The following is a 25,259-nucleotide window of genomic DNA, read 5'->3' as shown; positions in this document are numbered from 1 at the left end:
CCATGCTACCCCTAGGATAGCTTGTCTATAAGGTTGACTTTACAACCTGCACCATAAGGGTTGTTTGGCATGGTACAAGGTGATCACTAGAACTAGTGAGCAGCATATACCAGGCCAACTTCTCAACATTGGTGAGCAGCGGATTGGGATTTGAGCTTGCTGTTGTTTTACCATTACAATCTTTGAAAATATCATTTGAAAGATCATACAGGTACCTGATAGGTACACTAAAACAAGACTAGATATACTTAAGTTCTACTGAACTTAGTTGTTGTAGAGGATAGGGAGTAGCACACCCTGACTACAACTACTAGATAGGTTTAGTAGGAAAACACAAGTGTAGGTAGATTGCAACACATCCACCACACTAGAGCAATGTCTGGAGCAGAGGGATCCACTGGACCCAACTCTGTTGAGAGTGACCCTCCAAGGGCACCATCCAAATTTGCTATCTTTCCATTTAAGGAACTGAGGCAACTGTGTTCCATGAGAGGAATCAAAACAGGTCCTACTCCTACAGCAGGACACCTCAGAGAGCTGTTAGACCAGTCTGAAGCTCTAAAGAACTCCAAACCAGGCCCCTCAGGGACTGGTGAGGAAGTTTCACCTTCTGAAGATGATAACCCTGATGCCCCTGCCCCTGTCATCCAGATAGATGAGGAAGACCAGACCCCTGGGAATACTCAGCCTGAGGAAGAAGAAGAGGAGGAGGAGGAGGAAGAAAGTGATTCTGATGATGATAGAAATAGCCAGGTGTTAGTCAGCAGGCTTAACCAGGCTAACTTAAGCTTATTTGGGACTGAAGGTGGGTCCAACCCATTCAGACCCCCAAATGGACTTAACCAGGAGCATAGGAGGAGGAGGAATCACTCAGGTGAATCCAATACTTCCCATGTTTCTAGAGGTTCTCATGGCAACTCCAGAAGGGAGTTGACTAGCCCTCAGAGAAGGGAACATGAGGCCAAAATGAGAGAGGCTGAACTTAGGATCCAGAAGCAAGAATTAGAAGTTGCCCTGGCCAAAGAGAAACTTGCTAGAGCAAGGCAGCTTAGAGAGAGCGGATTAGGATCCACTGGTGGGAGCACTATCCCTAAGGATAAAGACAGGTCCTATGACAACAGAAACCTGAGTAAGATTGTGCCCCCCTACAAGGTTGGGGATGATATCCACAAGTGGATGACTGCACTTGAGAGAGCTTGCAAAGTACAGCAGGTCCCTTAGGAGCAGTGGGCAGCAATCTTGTGGCTCTCCTTTGAAGGTAGAGGCCGAGACAGACTCCTCACAGTTAGTGATGGGGATTCTAGAAACTACCTGGTCCTGAAGAGTGCTCTGATTGATGGGTTAGGCTTAACCACTGAACAGTACAGGTTAATGTTCAGAGATACCCAGAAGACACAGACTCAGGACTGGTCTGAATTTGTTGAATGTGCCACTAAGGCTCTGGAGGGCTGGTTGCTGGGAAGTAAGGTTACAGACTATGAAGGATCGTACAATTTGCTTATGAGAGAACAGATTTTAAATAACTGGCAGAACCAGCAGTTGCATCAACATTTGGTTGACTCAGATCTAACCTCTCCCCAAGAATTGGGAAAGAGGGCAGACAAATGGGTTAGAACCAGAGTTAAGCAAAAGAACCAGAACCAGAACCAGGGTGGTGACCAAAAGAAAACAGACCAGACGGGTGGGGAGCAGAAAACTAAAGACCAGAAGTCTTCAACAGGACCCCAAACTAATACTGAGGGTGGGTCCCAACCTTCCAAGAAGAAGAAGAAAGAAGGTCAAAGAAAACCCTGGTGTAGCTTTTGCAAAAACACCACTCACTGGACAAGTGATTGTAAAAAGGGTGGAGCCCCCAACACTGCAGCCCCTAAGGCACCTGCACCCACTAGTACAGTTAGCAGTGTTGGTCCACAGACTAAGGGGGTAGTGGGTATCACCTTGGGAACTGAGGGAGATTCTGACCTAGTCAGAATCCCCACACAGGCTGTTCTGATTTGTGATGGGGAGATTGATTTTCCCCCTACTATCAGTCCCAATAATTTGGGCAAGTACAGACAGACACCTTTAATTAATGAAAAAGTGGCTCAAGCATACAGGGACACATGTGCCAGTGTCACTATGGTGACGCCTAGCTTTGTGGACCCTGGACAGTACCTACCAGGTGATAATTACCTGGTGACCAACGCCAGCAATGTCACTACTACACATAGTGTGGCAATTGTTAACTTTTCCTGGGGAGGGGTAACTGGCCTAAAAAGAGTTGTGGTTAGTGCTGATCTCCCAGTAGAATGTTTGTTGGGCAATGACCTGGAGAGCTCTCTATGGTCAGAAGTGAGTACAGGACTCATGCAGAGATGTTAGGGATATCATCACATGTCCTTGCTGTGACCAGGTCACAGGCCAAAAAGTGCCTCTCTGAACCTCAGGTCTTGGATCCTGGAACAATGGACCAAGTACCTTCCAAGACAAGGAACAGGAGGGTAAAGGCTGTGCCTTCCCAAATGCCTACAAGTGAGGATCAGCCTTCACAGGAAGATGATTCTGAGACCCCTGAAGGAACTGTCCCTATAGAACTTGAACCTGATCAGGTTGAGTTTCTGGGGACAGGGGGACCTTCTAGGGCAGACTTGGGGCAGGCTCAGTTATCCTGTCCCTCTCTTGAACCCCTCAGACAGCAGGCTGCTGCTGAGGCTGCTGGGAATGCTCAAGGTACCCATAAGGTCTATTGGGATGATGGGCTCCTTTATTCAGAGGGTAGAGACCCCAAGCCTGGTACAACCAGGAGGTTGGTAATACCTCTGCAATTTAGGGGCTTCCTGCTTACCTTGGCACACGATATTCCCTTAGCAGGACACCTAGGCCAGAACAAAACATGGGACAGACTTGTCTGTCACTTTCACTGGCCTCACATGTCAGAAGATACAAAGGAGTTTTGTCGCTCCTGTGTAACCTGCCAAGCCAGTGGCAAAGCAGGTAGTACCACAAAGGCCCCCCCTGATACCACTACCTGTGGTGGGGGTGCCCTTTGAAAGGGTAGGGATTGACATTGTTGGATCAATGGATCCCCCTACAGCATCTGGGCACAGATTCATACTGGTGGTGGTGGACCATGCCACCAGGTACCCAGAGGCAATGCCACTTAGGACCACAACAGCTCCTGTTGTGGCCAGGGCCTTACTTGGAGTTTTCTCCAGAGTGGGGTTTCCTAAGGAGGTAGTATCTGACAGGGGTGCAAACTTCATGTCAGGATACTTGACAGCTATGTGGAAGGAATGTGGTGTCAACTATAAGTTCACCACTCCCTATCATCCACAGTGCAATGGGCTTATTGAGAGATTCAACAAGACCCTAAAGGGCATGATCAAAGGATTACCTGAGAAGCTCAGGCGAAGATGGGATATCCTTCTGCCCTGCCTTCTGTTTGCTTACAGAGAAGTCCCACAAAAAGATGTTGGCGTCAGCCCCTTTGAATTGTTGTTTGGGCACCCTGTAAGAGGACCCCTATGTCTGGTGAGGGAAGGATGGGAGTTACCTCTCAAAAAGCCCAAGCAAGACATAGTGGACTATGTACTTGGTCTCCGCTCCAGGATGGCTGAGTATATGGAGAAGGCATCCAAAAACCTTGAGGCAAGCCAGGAATTACAGAAAGCCTGGCATGACCAAAAGGCTGTCCTGACTGAGTACCAGCCTGGACAGAAGGTATGGGTGTTGGAGCCAGTGGCCCCAGCAGCACTCCAAGACAAATGGTCTGGACCCCATACAATCCTTGAGAAAAAGGGAGAGGTTACCTACTTGGTGGACCTTGGAACTCCCAGGAGCCCCCACAGGGTGCTCCATGTTAACAGGCTGAAAGCATATGTTGACAGGAAAGACATGGGCTTGCTCATGGCTACAGATGAGGGGCAGGAGGAAGAGAGTGACCCTCTCCCAGACCTGCTGACTCAGAATCCTGAGGATGGCTCAGTTGATGGTGTGGCCTTAGATGGCAGCCTCACTGAACATCAGCAACATGACTGTAGACAGGTTTTGCAGTCATATCGACATATGTTCTCCCTGACACCCAGTCAGACTAACTGGTGTACCCATGTGGTGGACACTGGTGATAGTCTTCCTGTAAAGAACAAAATTTACAGGCAACATGACCATGTCAGAGACTGTATCAAGGCTGAGGTACAAAAGATGCTGGAGTTAGGTGTCATTGAGCCTTCAGAGAGCCCCTGGGCTAGCCCAGTGGTTCTGGTCCCCAAACCTCACACCAAAGATGGAAAGAGAGAGATGAGGTTCTGTGTGGATTACAGAGGACGCAATGCTGTCACCAGGACAGATGCACACCCAATTCCAAGGGCAGATGAGCTCATAGACAAATTGGCTTCTGCCAAGTATTTGAGCACATTTGACTTGACAGCTGGCTACTGGCAAATCAGGTTAGCTGAGGAGTCTAAAGCCAAGACAGCATTTTCTACCCCCAGTGGGCATTACCAGTTTGTGGTGATGCCCTTTGGTTTGAAAAATGCACCTGCCACCTTCCAAAGGTTGGTGAATCAAGTCCTTACTGGGTTGGATCACTTTTGTGTAGCATATCTGGACGATATTGCTGTCTTTAGCTCCACCTGGGAGGATCACCTGGTCCACCTGAAGGAAGTGCTAGAGGCTCTGCAAAAGGCAGGCCTCACTATCAAGGCAACCAAGTGCCAGATAGGGCAGAGTAAGGTTGTGTACTTGGGCCACCTTGTGGGTGGAGGCCAAGTTCAACCACTGGAGAGTAAGATTCAGACCATCAAGGACTGGACTCCTCCAACTACCCAGACTCAGGTCAGAGCTTTCTTGGGCCTGACTGGGTACTACAGGAAGTTTGTTAAGAACTATGGGTCCATTGTGACTCCTCTTAATGATCTGACATCCAAGAAGATGCCCAAAAAGGTTCAGTGGACAGAATACTGTCAAAAGGCATTTGATGACCTGAAGAAGGCCATGTGCTCTGCACCTATCCTGAAGAGTCCTGACTACTCAAGAGAGTTTATTGTCCAAACAGATGCTTCTGAGTTGGGAGTGGGAGCTGTGCTTTCACAACTTAATGTAGATGGTCAAGACCAGACCATTGCTTTCATTAGCAGAAGGCTGACCCCCAGAGAGAAACGTTGGTCAGCCATTGAGAGGGAGGCCTTTGCTGTGGTGTGGGCCCTGAAGAAGTTGAGACCATACTTGTTTGGCACTCACTTCAAGATTCAGATCGACCATAAGCCCCTCTTATGGCTTAATCAGATGACGGGTGAAAACCCCAAACTGCTCAGGTGGTCCATTTCCCTACAGGGGATGGACTTTACAGTGGAGCACCGCCCAGGGACTGACCATGGTAATGCAGATAGTCTCTCCAGGTACTTCCACTTAGAACATGAAGACACAACTGGTCAAGGTTAGTCTAATGTCCCTGCGTTTGGGAGGGGTTGTGTAGGAGAGTAGGGTCTGCTATCCCATGGTCACCCCAAATTTTTGCTTTTTTGCTTCACTGGTTTATGACTTAATGTGGCTGTGGGCCTGCTAATCAGACCCACAGCCTGCTGTTCTCTCTCTAAATTGTTACCCATGTACTTTAAGTGCATAACGACATTGGAACTGGTTCACCTTATTGGCCCCTGTAACAGTGTACCCAGGTACCCAGGGCATAGGTGCTTCCAAGGCCTAGCAGGGGCTGCAGCATGTATTATGCCACCCCTGGCCTGGCCTCCATATTTGACACAACTGGCTGACCACTCAGCTGGGGTAAGTCGGTGTAACCACTACTTACTTAGGTGTAGTATGCCTATACCTAACCTAAAATGGACACATATGTTCCTATCAGCCACTCCTATGGAAGGCCTCATCAATCCTGGAGGCAGAGTGCTTGGAAATATGTGAGATGGTGCTCTGGCATGAGCTGAGCCTGTCTGCAGCTTTCGGAACCATGTCCTTTAGCTGTTTCATGATACTGCCATACCATATACTCTTAAGTGCATTATAATCCTCGCGGTTAAATGCTATCTTGGGTTTGGCTTTATCAAAACATGTCGAGTAAGGTGTCATACGAATTGGAATACTACCCCCTCGCCAGTTCTGGCGACGGGGGTAGCATTCCACCCTTCTAGAGGGACACGACATGTACCTAGCCTGAACCCCGGTTAAAGTTAAACAGAGCCTCAGCATCACAAGATGGATGCTGCCACCGCAGACACAAGTCTGACCTCCTGCTGCTGGGAGTCCTTCCAGCGAGGGCAGCTTGGACAAAGGGTTTCCTGCCTTGGGAGGTGCTAGCACCACCCCAGACAGGATTTTATGTATTGGGTAGGACAGGGCTGAATAGAATCAGACATGCCTGGGGCACACAAGGTGTCCCTGTGCATAGGCCAGTTCAAACCGGTGCTGGGGCCTTCCAGCCCCAGTCCTGGCACGAAACTGGACAAAGGAAAGGGGGTGTAACCACTCCCCTTCCTGGTTACACCCACAGGAGGGACCTAGTAGGTGATCCGGCCCCCCAGATTCGAATAAGAGTGGGAGCTGTGTCCTGAGACTTCAGATCATCCTGAATCAACTTGAAATACAGAAGAAGACTGGACTTCGACATTCTGCTGCTCAGAAGACGGAAGAGAATCTCCCTTGTGGCCAAGGAGTGACCACCCTGTGAACACAGGCACCAACCAGCAACTCGACGTCTGCTTTGCCGCCGCCTCCCGCCGGAGCCCGAGCCCAGAGCCTGACAAGTCCCAGACTCCCAGACTTCTCACCGCCCGATTCACAGTCCCTGCGAAGAAGGGACCCATGGAGGCATCGAGAGACGTGGGACCGGACCTCTTGGAAGACCCCCGAAACGCTGACTGCGCAGCATCAGAGGCACCCTCGACGCTGTGCTTTGGGGTTTGAGAAGCCCTAACCTCGAGCAGCCCTTGCACCGAAGATCAGCCCCCCAGCATCTCCACGATCTGCGTGGGGCCCTTTTGCACCGTGCCACTCAACGCGCCATCCCGGGCACTTGCCACGTGGCTAGCGGCCATCTTGGCGACCAAACCTACAACTTTCACCGCAGGTCTGGTTGCTCCAGACTTGCCCTTGCTCCTGTAAAAGGGAGCACCCGCTCTGACCTTGCTGGTCCGAGTGACAAGCCTTTTTCGATTCCTGCGTGGCTTGCCTTAGCCAAGGCCTGTTTGCTTCCATCCGATTGCCGACACCGCCAACAGCGAGAAGCCTGCGTGGGACAGCTCGTGACCGACTCCTGGACGTCTTCGACCCCTCGTGTCCACGTGGCTGCAGAGAGAAGCTACACCTCGACGCCTGTTTGCACCCGACATCGCCTGGTTCCACTCTGGTTCCACGGTAGTCACTGGCTAGGGACTTTGAACATTGTCCCCTCTGCTTTCAGGTCTTCACCTCTTCAGATCCACCCTTGGATCCACCGGAACTCTTCACATCGAGCCGCCTGCAGCATCTTCAGCTCCAAGCACCATCGACCTGCGTGACGAAACCCGACACTACTTCGACCCTGTGCACCCGCTTCCTGTGGGTGAGGTAACTCAGCTCCGCCGGTGTTCCCACACTGCTACACACCTCTAGTGTCTGTGTCTAAAGTTTCATCTTTCTAGGTCACTCGGAAGGTTCCTTAATAACTGACTTTGTAACTTTTACGCACCATTGACATTGCATTGGTATTGCGTGCGCTTTCCGCACTGCACCCGAGTCCCGCGGGCCTTTACCGACTTCTTCACTGCTAGTCCCGATCAGCTCCAGCGATTCCCCAGGCCCTAGGCCTCTTCACTTTCCCCATAGTGGTTCTTATACCACTATTTTAGTATATGGTTTAGGTGGCCCCTAGGGCTCATCCTTATTCGTGCAACTTTTGTGTATTTAAACTGTGTTTTGTTTTAGCGCATTTGCTTCTGTGCTCATAAAGAGTATAGGGGATATTTGTAGAAATAAATATATATATATTTTCAATATATATCTGTGTGGTGTCCTTTCATTTGGTATTCAAGGGGATTGTGTATGGTAAAACAGCTTGCTTCACATGCCTTTACAGAGTTTAGCCTAAGACTGCTTAGTCCATGCTACCCCTAGGATAGCTTGTCTATAAGGTTGACTTTACAACCTGCACCAAAAGGGTTGTTTGGCATGGTACAAGGTGATCACTAGAACTAGTGAGCAGCATATACCAGGCCAACTTCTCACATCAACTTCGGGACCAGCAAGGTTCAGGAGACTCACCACAAAGGGGAGAGAGTCAGGGCAGGCCCAGAGCAATCAGGAGAGCCCAAAAGAAACAAAGGTGACCATCAAATGGGCCCACAGGTCCGAGGCACTGGAGTCATAAGACAACCTCAAGCAGCTCACAAAAAGATGGAGGCCACAGTGCAAACGATGTGGTGTGGTTGAAGATTCTAGTCACTGGAGATGCTTGAAGTTGGGGCTACTTGGAGACCGAAGATCTCACTGGAAGGAAGTCAACAAGCCTTTGCAACTGCAAGTTGACGTGGTACATAGGGGTTCAGTTATTCCAGTTCCCACAAGGGATACTGGCCTCCAACATGGTAATAAGGCAGGGCAGGCCTCGGGAGCTTTGGAAAACTACCACCAGTATTGCAGAACCCTTCGGAGTTTGGAGGAGCTCAGTATCAGCAGAGCGGTCAACTTAATTGCTGTGCCTGCGAATGCAGGGAAGTGACTCCTTCACTTCAAGGGAGATTCCTTTAGGTGTCTTTGATACTCACAGGCCTTGTAAGGTTTCTGTATGGTGGACAGGCACAGACAATGCAGCACAGTGGAAGAGAAGACAAAGGCGAGCCAAAACAAAGTCCAGCGAAGTCCAGAGTGCACAGACTGTACAAGAAGAAGGGGTGCCCAGCTCTGGTGAGAAAATGGACAAAGGACATGGGAGTAACCTTTCCGCTGTCCAGACCCTCCCCTGGGAGGGTCCCCTGAATCGGCCCCATCCTTTCCTTAGGGTTTTTAAGGGCTTACCTGTGGGTAGGTCCGTAGATTTGCCGTGGGACAAGATTCAGATGAGACACACCTCACGAGATATTAGACCACTGAGTGGTGATTTATCCGCATGCAGAGACCCTCGGTGTCAGCTGAATTGCCTCCACTGCCAATCTATTGTGATGCTCATCATTTATAATAGAAAGCAGCCTTTCAATGTGCGTATATATTAGCGATGTTATGGATATGTAGATACCCTGTTTCCTCTTGGATAAAGGTAGTGCTAACATTTGTACTTAGTGTGAAACGAGACCTTGTACATGATGCTCAGGGAGTTGTGATAATCTTGTGCAAAGCTAAATGTAAAAACAAGTTTAGTTTCAGAGAAACAAATCCAACATTGTCTTGCACGCAAATATGGGCAAAAGGTCGAAGCTGAAAGTGTTATTTGCGAGGACAATGTAAGAAATAAGTGACTACAATACATGGGCTAATTCGGGAATATAACACCCACTCCTCATACTAAGGGTTGATATCTAAAAAGCTATGTAAAAAGTCAGCAGACAATTAAGAAAATTGTAAAAACTTTTCTCAAAAGCATCTAAATGCAGGCTTCCCATTAAAATATCTTCTTAAAAGTCTTTAAGTCCTTATATCATTAGAGATCCCAAGCACTCAGAAAGCCATGGCGCCTAGTAAAAGGAAAAGATGTTTTGGTTAATTTTATCTAAAAGAGAGCCAAATTGTTCCCACACAGAAAAGGACAATTGTTTATATGTTCCGAGTGGTAGACTCTACATTGCTGTTACCACATCCGCAGATATTCCCAGAGGCGCACCTCATAGCATGTTATAGAGCAAAGGTGATTCAAACCAGTTCCCACAGCAGCCGCTGGGAGTGGCGTTTCCCATAAGTTTCCTCCAGAGCTGTTGCTCACATCACTAGGAGCTGAAGCATCCCAGGGTAGCTTTAAGAATGGATTCATCATCAGTAGAATATGCTGGGGTCAGCGATATGCATGGGCCTTTAAGGAGTCCTTCAGTACTTCAATGTCCGGTGGCACAACCAATTCTGATCTGAGACATATATCCAGGGCGCATTCTTGGCTGCAGAGCATACTGCAGAAGACCGGTTGTATGCAGTCAAGTCAGGCAGGCCTGAATGATAAGAAACATTGCTCATTCAGTTCTTGAAGCCAGGGTGTGGGAAAGCAGTGTACCATGCGCTCATGGCAATGCAGCACTAACAGGGCTGTCTCCATTCCGAGTTGAACTGAATGTCCAATGCAGAGCAGAAAAAATAAAATCATGATCCCCGCCACAAGTAGTAGGATAAGTGGGAGTCCTCCAAAAACGCTTCCCAACATGTAGTGTAAGAAAGATGGTATGAATTGAATTTGAATTTAAGGGTATTTGTTAAGCGCTCGTTTACCTAGCGGTTTCATGGCGATGAGGGGGAAGAATCCTAGGTCAGATGGCATAGCAGTTTAAGTAGTAAAAGCCTGTGAGAACAAAAGAGTTTTCAAAGTGCTGCGAAACTCCAGATAAGATGCTACCGTTCTAATGGAGAGAGGTAGGGAGTTCCAAAACAGCGGAGCAAGGACAGAAAACTTAGAACCTCCCATTCTGCTCTTCCTGAACCTGGGCACCACCAAGAGAGACAAAGAGGAGGAGCGCAGTTGTCTACTAGGGATATAGGGTTCAATTTTGGACTTGATAAAAGTCGGAGCTGTTCCCGCAAGGGCCTGAAACGTAATACATCCCATCTAAAAAAGGGCCCTTTCTCTAATAGGGAGCCAATGGAGGGATCTGAGGAGAGGAGTGATGTGATGTGATTTAGATAAGCCGTAGACCAGGCGAGCAGCTTGGTTCTGCACTAGTTGGAGCCGCCGGATGGCGTAGGCAGGAACACCATTGTACAGCATGTTACCGTAATCTAAACGGGAAAGGACCATGGCCATAAGAATCAGTTTGAGAGCTGAAAGGGAAAAAAAAACGTGAGATTTTTCGAATAGTGAGTAACATAAAAAAACAAGAAGAAACCACCGTGCTAATCTGGGAGTGTAGGGTAAGGTGTTGATTGAGCGTAATCCCCAAAGTCTTAACGGAAGGAGAAGGAGAGGGGGGAGGACCAAAAGAGGGGGCCAAAAAATAGAAGACCAAGGGTTAAGTTTACCACCAGTGAGGAGAAGCTCGGTCTTATCAGGGTTGAGCTTAAGATGGTTAAAGCTCATCCAAGCCCTGATAAAGACCATCACCGACTGGAAGTTGTGAATAGAATCAGAGGAATCAGAAAGATTGAAAATGAGCTGGAGGTCATCGGCGTAATTAAACACCGTGACCTCCATCCTCTGCAGAGCAAAAATAAGTGGAAAGATATAAAAATTAAAAAGAAGAGGGGAGAGAGAAGATCCCTGGGGAACGCCACATTGCACTTTATGAGCAGGGGAGGAATAATCCGCCAAATGGACTGCCTGTGAGCGGTCGCTCAGGGATGAGCTAAGCCAGTCCAGGGCAGAGCCTCCAATGCCTGCCGCCTCGACACGGGAGAGAAGGATGGTGTGGTCCACCACTGGCCGACAGGTCAAGAAGAACCAGTGCCTGAGGGAGGTTAGCATCAAGCCCCTCTCTAAGTGTGTCCATGACGGAGATCACCACCTTTTCGGTGGAATGGAGAGGGCGGAATCCCGCTTGGCTCGGAGCAAGGTAACCACTGTCCTCGATGAAAGAACTGAGAACTTTGGTGGCGTGGCGTTCAAGGACTTTGGCCAGGTAAGGAAGGAGGGAAATAGGCAGATAGTTTACTAACGCTGTTGAATCTGTGCCTGTTTTTTTAAGATTAGGATGATAGTGGCTGTTTTATGGCAGGGAGGGACAATTCCTGACTTGAGTGTCTCGTTGAGAAATTTTGGGAGGAGGGGAAGAACAAGTCAGGAAGATATCGCGCAAAATGTAGGCCGGGCAGATATCAGAAGGGGATCCAGACTTGACATAGGGGAGCAAGGAAAGAAATGTTTCTTTAGACAGGGGAGCTATATGATCAAGGTGATGGGTATTGAGTGGTGGGTCAGGGTTAAAAAAGGCTGGGGAAGGAGGGGGAATGTTAGCCTTAATGTCTGCAATTTTGTTAATAAAAAAATTGTTCAGTGAATCGCACAGGGGTTGGGAAGGTACAGACTTGGAAGTGGTCCTGTCCGAAGAGGCCAATTCAATGACTGTAGCGAAGATTTCTCTAGGTTGGTTCTCTGCCGGGAGGATCTTGTTGGAGAAATAGCTGGTTTTAGCGTCGAGGATGGCTTTCTTGTACTCAGCCTGAATGGAGGAGTACCGTGATTTAGAGGCAGTGCAATAGGTGCGTCTCCATGCACGCTCTACTCGGCGAGCAGCCGTTTTTTTCTCCTTGAGCTCCGGGCTGAACCATTTGTTAACATCATAGGCGCGTCTTACTCTAATGCGCCTTAGTGGGGCCACCTGATCACAGGCATTGGACAGCCATTTATTTAAGGTCTCTGCTTGAAGCGGTATGGAGAGTTCCTCTATAGCTGGACAAGAGGCTAATAAAGAGGAACAGAGAGAGGAAATATCAGCTTTACCCCAATTACGAGCCCAGGTATTCTGGGGCAGGGGGGGGTTTGTGGTTAAGCTTAAATCCAGGAGAAAGGAAATCAAATAATGATCGGACCACAAACAAGGGGTGACAGTAGGAGCAGGGATAGGAATATTGAGAGACCAAACTTGGTCGAAAATGTGGCCTTGAACGTGGGTTGGGGTATGAATATGTGATACAAAATTCAGACTGTGAAGTAATTCGGTGAAGTCTCTGGAAGGGTCGTCTTCAGCCGGGTCAGATGGCCAAAAATTAAAATCTCCAAGTACCAGGACCGCCGAGTTATTCACGGCCAATGTGGCTAACAAGTCCTGAAAGGCCGGAAGGAAGGGAGGCATTTTTTGGGGTGGACGATACATTAAAACACAAGTGATTGGCATGTGAAAAGAGGTAGAGCGTAGTACCAAATAGTCAACTGCTGGGATAAGTGAGTAGGATAGTAGTTGAAAGTGTAAGCCGGAACGAATGATCAGAGCCACCCCCCCCTGCTTTGCTAGCAGCATGTTTTGCGCTAGGAGGCCGATCTGCCCGTAGAGCATAGTACGAAGTGGGCAGAGCCGCGAGTAAATTGGGCAGGGAATCCTGGCATAACTGTTAAAGATAGAATGGAACAGCTCCGCAAAATGCAGAGGGAAGTTTGTGTGGAGTAGTGATTGTATCTCAGACGAGGACATTGCAACCTGAAAATCAAACGTCTCTTTGGCTGAAGTTAAGGCCACATATTTTTGCAAGAGCATGGCTTTCAGTTTGCTTAGGGAATCACATTTTATGCTGGAAACATTTCAAATCAAATTCAAATTCAAAAAGCTTTATTCGAGATTCATGTTTGAAGTCATAAAAGCATACATTTAAAAAGTGCATAACACGTAAGTTACAGAAAAAAAAGGGTTATTACATTCACCAGGGTTAAAATCTAGTAATACCAAGAAATTCAAGAAAGTCTAAAATGCAGTTAATTTACAAAGTTCATTGCATTGAATTCCTAAACTTGATCAATGGTTTAAAAAAAACTAGATACAGCGTGTACAACAATAACATTTTCTAGCTATTGCAGCCTAATAAAGGCAATTCTACAAGTGCGGTGGCCCCATGCCCTCAAGATTGGTTTCAGGAAGGCCGCCCTAGGAGCTGAATAACATTTACAAAAAAGAATACAATGAATGTTTGATTGGGCGGATGTTTCATCGCATGGGCAAATAAGTGTCTTCCTTGACCAGTTGTTACAGACTGGAAAAGTAATTGTAAAGAAGATACCTTCAATCCAAGTTTGGTAGTTGAAGAAGTATTTATTAGTCAGAAGTGAAGAGACCTCCAGCTCCTTCCACAGCTTCCTCTGTACTGTCTACTAATCACATCATAACATTCTAACCTCCTAGCAACATCCCCACAATTCCAATGAGTATAGATCCCAACACATGTCCCCCCATTTCAATATCAGAAGAAAATGTACAATGAAATATCAAAAGAAAACAAAGCATACAGGAATAAATAGAAGTCTATGGAGCATTACACTTTGCAACATTCCCACAGCTCCAAGCAGAACCATCATTTAGAATGAGAACATTTTTCTTCACAACCTTTACTTTTTTAGGTTGAGAATATTTACTTTCTCCCTTAGCTACAATACCACATTTCTTTGTCACAACCCAATCACCAACACATATATTCGGATCTTTCACCCTCATTCTGAGATTGTATGAATGTGTAGAATTACGCTGCCTACTAACAACACAATCTTTCACGCTCGATCGGTCAACCCACACACATTCCTTGTTCTTGAGCCAACCTGGAACTTCCTTCAAACCTGGCTCACGCCCCTTTAGAGAGACAAATGGAGAGATACCAGTGACTGAATGTGGAGTAATCCTGTAAGACCAGATCATTTTCTTAAGCTCCTCAGACCACACTAAACCATTCGCCAATGACAACTGTATGTTCTCCATCAACAACCTATTGATCCTTTCCACAAGGCCATTGGCCTGTGGCCTAAACAACGCCACCTTCTCATGACAAATTCCCAAACCATCTAAAAATTCCTTCATTTGTCTCGACACCAGCTGCACACCATTATCAGAAACCAAAGTTTTTGGAATACCTTCGTTTAAAAACGTTCTCTCCAAAAAACTTATCACTCTCTTTGTGTCAATACTTTCAGTGGACTCCATTACGAACCACTTAGAATGATAGTCCACAAGAACCATTATGAACCTATTCCGAGTACCCAACTTGGAAATAGGTCCCAAGAAATCAATCGCTAATTTCTCCCAGGGCCGTACCGGAAATTCAACACAAGAAAGAGAAGGCTGCCTAACAATTTTCGTTTTATCGCTAGCAGCACACGCATGACAATGCCTAACCAACTCATCAATTTCACCATCCATCCCTGGCCACCAATAGGATTCGCGAATCCTCCTCTTGGTCATGTTCCTCCCAAATGGCCTTCATGTGCTATATTCATAATCTTTGATCTAAGATTGCACGGTGGCACTAATCTGTTTCTTCTCCACAACTTCCCTTCAGATACACTCAACTCAGCTTCTACATTAGAAAAACTCTTCAAGCGAGTGTCATTGAGGGATTCCCTAGACCATCCCTCGGAAACATGTTTCATAACCAAAGGAATTAATTGATCATCTGCCATGGCAGATTCCCAATCACTTTTAGCAAAAGCAAGAATTTCATCGCAACTAATTATAGGAGCTTCTTTATCTATCTGATCTACTAAGTCTATAGGCATTCTAGATAAACAATCCGCAATAACATTCTTCTCCCCTTTCACATATTCCATCTGAAAATTGTACTCAAGTACTGATAAGATCCATTTCGATATTCTAGGAGTGACATTACCCTCCAAACCTCTACCTCCTTTAAATAAATGCACAAGAGGCTTATGGTCTGTGCGCATCTTGAAGGGCAAACCCCAAAGAAAATATCTAAAGTGTTTAATCCCCCACGTGCAAGCGAGAGCCTCTCTCTCAATTACAGAGTAAGATACCTCTGCACCCTGTAGTCTTCTGGAGGCGAAACCTATAATCCTTTCCTCACCATCAGATATCTGAGAGAGCACAGCCCCAAGTCCCACAGCACTCGCATCAGTGGTTAAAAAGGTCTTGGCCTTAACGTCAAAATGACCTAAGGGAGGTGCATGAATAATTCCTACTTTCACACACTTGAAAGCATCCTCACATACTTGATTCCATTCAAAAACCACACCATTCTTCATTAAGCATCTTAAAGGCTCGACAACATCTGAAAAATTTCTAATGAATTTTGAACAATATTCAGCTAAGCCTAAAAAGGACCTTAGCTGATCTTTAGTTGTTGGCATGGGAGCATCTTTAATTGCAGAAATTATACTTTTTTTTGGTTTAATACCTAAACCTGATATCTCATGACCCAGATACGTTACACAATCTCTCTTCAGTTGACATTTTTCCTTTTTTATGGTCAGACCATTAACTTCCATACGCTCCAAAACTTGTGTTAAAACCCTATCATGATGTTGACAATCCTTTCCAACTATCAACACGTCATCCTGAAAACGCAATACATTCTCAATCCCCTTTAAAACTTTCTCCATTACTCTCTGAAATACTGCTGACGCTGAAGCCAACCCAAATGGCATCCTGCAATATCGAAATGCCCCCATTGGTGTTACAAACGAAGTAAGGTGCCTTGACTCTTCATCTAAGTCAATTTGGTGGTAGGCTGCAGACATATCAATTACACTGAATATCACACCACCACCCATGGCACTCAACATCTCAGAAATATTAGGCAGTGGTTGCCTATCAACCCATATATTCTTATTTAAATCTCGCAAGTCTACACAGAGACGAATTTTGGTTCCACCATCCTTGGGCGCAACCACAATTGGGGCGAGCCACTCAGATGCCTCAATAGGCTCTATAATTTTTAGGTCTAACAGTTTGTCCAATTCTATTTTCAGGGGTTCCCTCATCAAGTGTGGTACATTTCTTACTTTATGAACCACAGCCACTGCATTTTTCTTAAGAATGATTTTATGAGAAAATCTCTTCAACTTTCCTAATTTTTCTGTAAAAACATTAGGAAACTTCTTCATCACATCTGTTTCAAAAGTATCTACACTAAGAACAGAGAATAAAGAAACAGGTTCAGGAGCATTGGGATTCAGTACAATTCCTAGATCTTTCTGGTGACGCCAACCAAGCAGGTTAGACCCCTGCTTAGTGAGGTACACTCTCCCAAATACTTTTTTACTTTGAAATGTGATTACCATCCATTTGAGACCCAAGATGTCAATGGTCTTTCCACCATACCCTACAGCTCTTATATCCGGAGAGGTCCAAGAGTTGAGATCTACATCACCATCCCAAATCTGAACATACATATCTTTGGACAACAGGGTATAGAGGCTTCCAGAATCTACTAGCATGTTAACATTTCTGGTTTGAGCATGCCTAGGATCTCTAGAATCAAAGTTGATCAGACAGTGTGGCTTCTCAAGCTTATAAGTACTCTCAGTAGCCACATCAATAAGACAGATAGGGTCTTGTACGCAAGGACAATTTTCACTTAAAACCAGTCCATCTACACACAGCATTAAATTATCAATATTTTCACAGGAGTCATCAATTTCATTAACATATTGAGTCTTAGCATTGCAAGCTTTAACTACGTGACCCCTCTTTCCACATCCTCTGCAAATAGCATTCCTAGCTGTACAACGAGGACTCGATGCAATGTGTCCCGGAGATCCGCATCTATAACATTTCACAAGACGTGAATTCCCTTGTTGCACAAAATTTGGAGGACGATAAATTGGAGAATGGTAGTTAGATAACTTATTGTTTTTAGAATCAAACTTTTTAACAACTTTAGTTTCATCAACAGATGCTTGTGTTTGAGGTTTTACACTAGACTCTGGTTTCTTTGCCACACTATCTTTAGATATGGAACCAGAACATTTATCCATTTCTTTTATCCATAAGTTAGTATTTTCTATAGCTTTAACGATTTCAATAGCTTCTTCTAAGTTACAATCTTTACTAAGCAACTTCTCTGGCACCCTTTTATTATTAGTGCACCTGACGATTTGATCACGGATCAGAGAATCTGTCAAATCTTTAAACTGACAATTAAGTGACAATCCCCGTAAGGCCGCCACATAAGTTGCAACATCTTCATCTGCTTTTTGAACTCTACAAAAGAACTTATGCCTTTCTAAAAGAGTATTAATTTTTGTGATGAACCTCTTTTCTAACATTAACATACTCATGTCATAGACATTTGCAGCATGACCATCTCCCACACCCAAAGATATCTCAGGCAAATCTTCGTATAGTCTTCTACCTTCCACCCCCAAATTATGAAGAAGAATGGCCTGTTTGCGAACAGGACCATATTTGTCTGCACCAGATGCTAAAACATATGTGAGGAACAATTTCTTCCATTCTTTCCAAGGTATTGGGGGTTCACCAGGAGTAGGGAGGAAGGAAGGGGGGGTAGAAAAGGTTTGATCACCCATGGTAAACAATTAACAGCACCTTTGTTATTAATCAATAGCACCTTTGTCAAATTGGGATAATGTATACAATATTCACTTCAGTATTTGAAAATAAAGTATCACAAACTTCACTCTTACGTCATTAAAATGACAAAATACACTTCCTGTTATGAAATATCCTTTGTTCTTGGTCTTTCTTAATATTGTTCCATGGTTGGGCGAATTTTTTTTTTTGCTAATTAATTTAAGTCTTTCCGACGTTGCCGACTCCTTGCCGAGAATTTAGGATGGCTGGCACGTTTATTTATGTTCGCGTGACAGTATGACCAATCAAAGATGGCCGCCGTACTTTTTTTGACGCTGCGTGAAAGTCAATCCAATCTAAGATGGCCGCCGAGTGTTTTGACGCTGCGTGACGCTACGCAGCGTGATGACGTTACACAGGACACTACGGAAACGCAGGAGAAGGAGGAATGTCGGACGCGAGGAGCATCCAATGCTTGGCAACAGCGCGATGCAGACAACGACGGTAAACAGCGCACAGGTAGGCAGTTGAAGAGTTTGAATGATGCAGAAGAAGCGCTGACTGCGTATGAAAGGAAATTTGACGATTGTTTTTCTCCAAGTAAAAGAAAAATCGCTAGCAATATCCATAAAGGTCCATAAGCCAAGGGTAAATCCAAACAAATCCACAAGCAGAGTCAGAAGGTGCAGACAATGACGCTTAAGCGGACAGCTTAAGATGGTACAACAAAAATAGTTGTAGGCTCTTGCAGCAATTGTAAGAAGGCTTTTTAAAGAAGGGTAGAAGGTTCCCACCAAAGCGCAAAGGTGGGAAGATAATGAAATGAAAATCTTGTCGCAGAGTTGCCAATCAGAGAATTCGAAAACTGAATTCAATCTATCTATTCACTTCCAGGATCTAGATAGAGAGCAGTATATAAGCAGAAATGTACATACCACAGGGTTGCTGCTGCCTTGTAGAAGAAATGTAGGAAACAAAGTTGGAGGAGTAAACTGTATACTACAGTCCAATTCAGTTGTAGTATCATCCAGGGGTGGAGGTCAATTCTAATCTCTGCCCCTGCCAGAGTATAAAAGTCCACATTTGTAAAGCGCACAATCACCCGTAAGGGTCTCTAGGCGCTGGGGGCCGTCGGGAAGATTAAGCGAGCTATTGCCCAGAGTCACATGGTGCTGGGCTAACCTGCCGCCGGAGCCGGGGATCGAACCGTGGTCCCCAGATTCCAGCGTCAGTCGCCCTGGCCGCGGCGCCACACCTCTCCCACAGAGTATAGGGTTCCCTCGTCGCCAATGTAAAGAAGATACCTTCAATCCAAGTTTGGTAGTTGAAGAAGTATTTATTAGTCAGAAGTGAAGAGACCTCCAGCTCCTTCCACAGCTTCCTCTGTACTGTCTGCTAATCACATCATAACATTCTAACCTCCTAGCAACATCCCCACAATTCCAATGAGTATAGATCCCAACAGTAATTAAGCGAAAGAAAGTACCAAACCTAAAAAGGGTCAGTAACATTCTAGAATAACAGTTAAAATCGCTTGTAAGATACGGTTGAGGCCCTTTATTAGCAGTGATTTGCTGGTAATCCAAGACTGAGTTTTTCCATGTCCCATCTATTATTGGCAAAGTAGTCCAGAGCCATTTTTTTCAGTAGCTTTCTTGCGACCACCTCCATATTGGATGGTCTCGTAAAGTACTCTGGATGGCCAATCTCAGTCATCAAGTTTTTAACATATGCCAGCCATTTAATGTTGCTGACACCTTATGCCATAGTAGTATGGGCGCAATTTTTATGGCATCTAAAATGTACGATAAGCCCAGTTCGATATGTGTGAGGTAGGTTGCTGTTGATTTAGGGGCCCCAAGCAAGTATCTGAGGTACTGGTTCTCGGTTAGTTGAATCGATGATGCATTTTCGATTCCCCAGATTCCTGATCCGTATGTGGCCGTGGAGATACATTTAGCCTTTCTAAATTACGGTCAGTTCCTACACGGGTCTACCCCCTATTTTAGCTGCGAAGTTATTTAGGGCTCCTACAGCCCGAGAGAACGCTAAGTTTCTTGCCCTCACGGCAGTATGCCAATTGCCTCTCCTATCGAAATTTATTCCTAGGTAAGAGAATTGGTCGGTGGTCTCAATCCTCCTACCCTCGAGGAATATTGAGCAGGATGCTTTCTTGGAACCATGCCCACAGGCCATGGTGAAAGTTTTCGTGATGTTTATTCTTAGGCCCTTATCTTTCATGTAGTTGGAGAATTTCAGAACGGCCCTCTGTAGGCCTACCTTGGTTCGGGACATAATGGCAGCGTCGTCTGCGTAAAGGAGTATTGGCACCGGCTGCCCCTTAATCACTGGATAATCGAACTGTGACTCTTTAAGGTGATTACCTATGGAGTTTATATATAGGGTGAAGAGTAGGGGTGCTAATATGCACCCCTGTCTCACGCCCCTCCTGATGGGGAACTTGTCCGAGCACTCTCCCTGAGTGCCGTACCTTACCCTGGCTCCAGCACCCCGATACAATTCCTTGATGAATGTAAGGATTTGGTCATCTATGCCTATGTCAGAAAGTGTGGACCACAAGTTATTGTGGTCCACACAGTCGAAGGCTGAGCTAAGGTCAACGAAAGTCATGTAAAGATTACCCTTCTTTGCTTGAGTGTACTTTGATATAACAAGGGCCAGGTTTAATATCTGTTCAACTGTGCCTTTGCTAGTTCTGAATCCGTACTGGAAGCTGGAAATAATATCACCCTCCTCCGCCCAAATTTGAATTCGATTTAAAATTATGCGACCTGCTATTTTCATTAAGGCGTCGAGATGGGAAATTGGCCTATAGCAAATAGGGTTGTTCCGAATAGAAGATCATAGTATTAAATATATCGCCTGATGTGGAGTGAGTGAAATGGGTCGGGTTGTCGTCCTTGTGCTCACCTAGGCCGCACAAGCCCTTCGAGCAGTTGGGACAGACAGTACAATTAAAGTCACATACCCAGATCAATAACAACTCCCCTCCTGTCTGGTCCTTAATGATAGTGACACTATGCATCAAGTTATTAATGACCTTTTCCAGGGTGTGTATAGGCACGTTATTGTAAAAGTTAATTAAAATCATATTCTTGGCATTACCCCATTTAATTGTTAAAATCTGATAATATTCAGTGGACAAGTTCCTGAGTACTTTAAGCCCACCTGTGGTGGAGACATACGTGCACAGGCCTCCCTTGTTTCTTCCCTGAGAAGTTAATTGTGCAGGTGTATGAAAAGTCTGAAAGCCTGGTAAATGGATTTCATCTAGGGTCTAGGTTTCCTGGAAGCAGAGGATGTTGTAGTTGGCAACTAGATCGAGCCATGAATTTTGGGACACTTTGTTTACTAAGCCTGCTACATTCCAGGATATAATGTTATGGGTAGGTTTGATCAGCTTGGGGGTTGTGTTTTTGTCCAGTTCCCTATCGACCATGATCTTGCTAGATGGAGGGGCTTCCCTAGGTTCGTGTTCGGTTCGTGCCCTAGAATCCAATGGTGGAATAACTAGTACCTTGTTGGTCAGATGGTTTAAAGACCTCTCGACCATCGGTTCCCTGTCTATATTTTTATCCTGCGCTCTGTCTAAAAAGTAAGTTACTCTGTGTGCTAATCTGGTATACAGAGGGCTCTAGGCCTATACTTTGCACCTTCCCAGCTTGGACAACCGTCTTCTGTCAGGCTTGGTCGTCCATGCCTACTAAGGGTTCGTAACGATTTCCTAGAGGAATCGACCAGTGTGGGTTAAACGTTGCCCGATGTTGTCTACCCAGATGATGGAATAATGGTCTGGGTATTCCTGGTCGTGGTTGGTATAAGGGTGCCCTGGGATAAAAGGGTCTGTATGGATAGAATCTAGAATTATGATTGAGATTATCTAGGGTATCTCGAATATTGGTGGTGGCTGATGGATTTGAGGAGGCCATTAGAGATGGGGGATAGAAGTAACTCACCTCTCTCCAGATACCAATCAATTATATGGGTGACTACCCTCCGGTCTCTAAAATTGATGATTACAACATCCCCCTGAATATCTTTGGCTCTAGATCCCACCCATGATAGTCTCCTCACGAAGGCTATTTCCCCGTTTATGTTAGGGGTCAGTGGTCTATTGTTAATTAACCAAAGGATCGCTTTATTTTTAAGAGCTCTGTAATTTTCAATCCTCCCTTCTTCCAGCTCTGGGACCCCAGTGAGCATAATGACATAAGGGGCTGCCTCTGGTGGTAAATCTATATGTTGCCCAGGTCTATGTGTATCGGTAACTGGAATAGATGCCCTTGTTTTTGGAGCGTTGCTTGTTTTAGGAATATTCATGGGTCCCCCTATTCCCGATTCCCTAGGTGACTTAGGGACTTTCTCTTTGTTAGTGGGCGCTAGTAATGCCTCTGCTGTTTGTAAGGGGGATTCCCTTGTGGTGTTGGTTTTTATAGGTAGCAGATCACAAGTCACATTTGGTGGGTGGTGTGATATCAGTTTTTTGAGGGTCTCACTATTGGAATGGGTAACTTCCAGTATTGAGGACATTTGGTCACCCAACCTCCTGACTCACTCTATGAGTAACAGGGATGTTACCAACTGTTCCATACTTTCTAGTATCCCTTCGTTTGGGGGAGTTACAGGGAGAGATGTCTTGTGCATAGTATGAGAGCCATGGGTTCCTTGTTTCTTAGTAGGGATTTTGCGAGATCTTAGTGTCTTTGCTTGTCTACCCATATGGCGTATCTCGCCCCGCTTACCTTTTAATGTGGCCCCCTGGTCTAAGTGTGGGGTCAAAACCTGATTGGTCTTTTTCGTTCTACCGGGTTTGCTAGACAACAAAGAGGGAATCTTGCCCTGGCTAGGATCTGGAGAGGAGTCCAGGTTAACGTGTCAATGTCTTCCCCCTTGGAGAGTTGTGTTATTTCTAAGTGATCCTGTAAAAGTAAAGGGGTACCTGGGTCGTATGAGGGGTTAGTTCCTATAGATTGGGTGGGCGGGGAGATTGCTGTGTGAATAGACCCCAAAGAGGAGCGTTTGTTGGAATGAAGTTCTAGGGACATGCGATGTTCTGCAGCTGAGATCTCGTGATCTAACTTATTTACGGCTTTCGTTAGGAAGTGATCAAGTGTCCCTTTGAGGTTCCCCCCCGCCAATGAGTTCCTACTTTTAGTGTGACCTTTAGACATTTCTTTCTTTACTATTCCAACGGATTATAGCGTAGAAAATAGTTTAACCAAATGAAGTGTTATGGGAAGTTGTTCAGTCACTAGGCGGAGTCTCTTACTTTTCAGCCGGTATCGTAGGGCCATGAGATGTGGCCCGGCCCGGCCTCGTCTGGCCTAGGACGGCCGCAGATGGCCCCACCCTTCTCCCGGGCTTCTCCCGGGACGCTCCCGTGCGCTCCCGCGCTGCGGGGGCCTAAGTCAGTTATGTAGACCACACGGTGTCCGGTGGGTGGGGCTGAGCAGCGAACGCGGACCAGGTGTTGCAGGTAACGCAGGGGCTCCTGGTTGATTGAGTCCCTGCGGCGTTCAAGGCAGCCCTCTCAGTACCCTTTAGCAGCCCACCACACAACAACAAGAACACCAGTGGCAGCACCTCCCCAGTATCCAGAGGTGCGAAGGCGAGAAGTAGGTTCAGTCCACAGGTAACCTCCAGCGACGTCCTCTGATAACAGGGCTCCACCTTGGGCAGCAATAGAGTCTGTTCCAGTGCAAGATAGAAAAACACAGGGCTTTGAAGAGCGCAGTGTCCGGTGGGCGGGGCTGAGCGGCGAACGCGGACCAGGTGTTGCAGGTCACGCAGGGACTCCTGCTTGATTGAGTCCCTGAGGCGTTTAAGGCAGCCTGCTCAGTACCCTTTAGCAGCCCACAACACAACAACAAGAACACCAGTGACAGCACCTCCCCAGTATCCTGAGGTGCGAAGCGGCACCCGCGAAGCGGGTGCTACGAGAAGTAGGCTCAGTCCACAGGTAACCTCCAGCGACGTCCTCTGAAAACAGGGCTCCAACTTGGGCAGCAATAGAGTCTGTTCCCGTGCAAGATAGAAAAACACAGGGCTTTGAAGAGCGCAGTGTCCAGTGGGCGGGGCTGAGCGGCAAACGTGGACCAGGTGTTGCAGGTCACGCAGGGACTCTTGTTTGATTGAGTCCCTGCGGCGTTCAAGGCAACCCCGCTCAGTACCCTTTAGCAGCCCACCACACAACAACAAGATCACCAGTGGCAGCACCTCCCGAGTATCCAGCAGTGCGTAGGCGAGAAGTAGGCTCAGTCCACAGGTAACCTCCAGCGACGTCCTCTGATAACAGGGCTCCACCTTGGGCAGCAATAGAGTCTGTTCCCGTGCAAGATAGAAAAACACAGGGCTTTGAAGAGCGCAGTGTCCGGTGGGCGGGGCTGAGCGGCGAACGCGGACCAGGTGTTGCAGGTCACGCAGGGACTCCTGGTTGATTGAGTCCCTGCGGCGTTCAAGGCAACCCGCTCAGTACCCTTTAGCAGCCCACAACACAACAACAAGAACACCAGTGGCAGCACCTCCCCAGTATCCTGAGGTGCGAAGCGGCACCCGTGAAGTGGGTGCGGCGAGAAGTAGGCTCAGTCCACAGGTAACCTCCAGCGATGTCCTCTGATAACAGGGCTCCACCTTGGGCAGCAATAGAGTCTGTTCCCGTGCAAGATAGAAAATCACAGGGCTTTGAAGAGCGCAGTGTCCGTTGGGCGGGGCTGAGCGGCAAATGCGGACCAGGTGTTGCAGGTCACGCAGGGACTCCTGGTTGATTGAGTCCCTACAGCGTTCAAGGCAGCCCGCTCAGTACCCTTTAGCAGCCTACAACACAACAACAAGAACACCAGTGGCAGCACCTCCCCAGTATCCTGAGGTGCGAAGCGGCACCCGCAAAGTGGGTGCGACGAGAAGTAGGCTCAGTCCACAGGTAACCTCCAGTGACGTCCTCTGATAACAGGGCTCCACCTTGGGCAACAATAGAGTCTGTTACCGTGCAAGGTAGAAAAACACAGGGCTTTGAAGAGCGCAGTGTCCGGTGGGCGGGGCTGAGCGGCGAACGCGGACCAGGTGTTGCAGGTCACGCAGGGACTCCTGGTTGATTGAGTCCCTTTGGCGTTCAAGGCAGCCCACACAGTACCCTTTAGCAGGCCACAACACAACAACAAGAACACCAGTGGCAGCACC

The 25,259-nt window shown here is 46.7% G+C and overlaps 1 protein-coding gene across 1 annotated transcript in view; it reads right to left on the bottom strand.

Annotated features, from left to right (window-relative positions):
* Positions 1-25,259, bottom strand: part of LOC144819159 (uncharacterized) — a 505,388-nt gene that overhangs the window by 321,855 nt on the left and 158,274 nt on the right. The window lies entirely within an intron of this gene.

The sequence above is a fragment of the Lissotriton helveticus genome, chromosome 2_1 (assembly GCF_964261635.1).
Source record: "Lissotriton helveticus chromosome 2_1, aLisHel1.1, whole genome shotgun sequence".
In the NCBI taxonomy this organism is placed as follows: Eukaryota; Metazoa; Chordata; class Amphibia; order Caudata; family Salamandridae; genus Lissotriton; species Lissotriton helveticus.
Note: the sequence above shows the minus strand (reverse complement) of the source record. Positions and strands in the feature narration are given on the sequence as shown.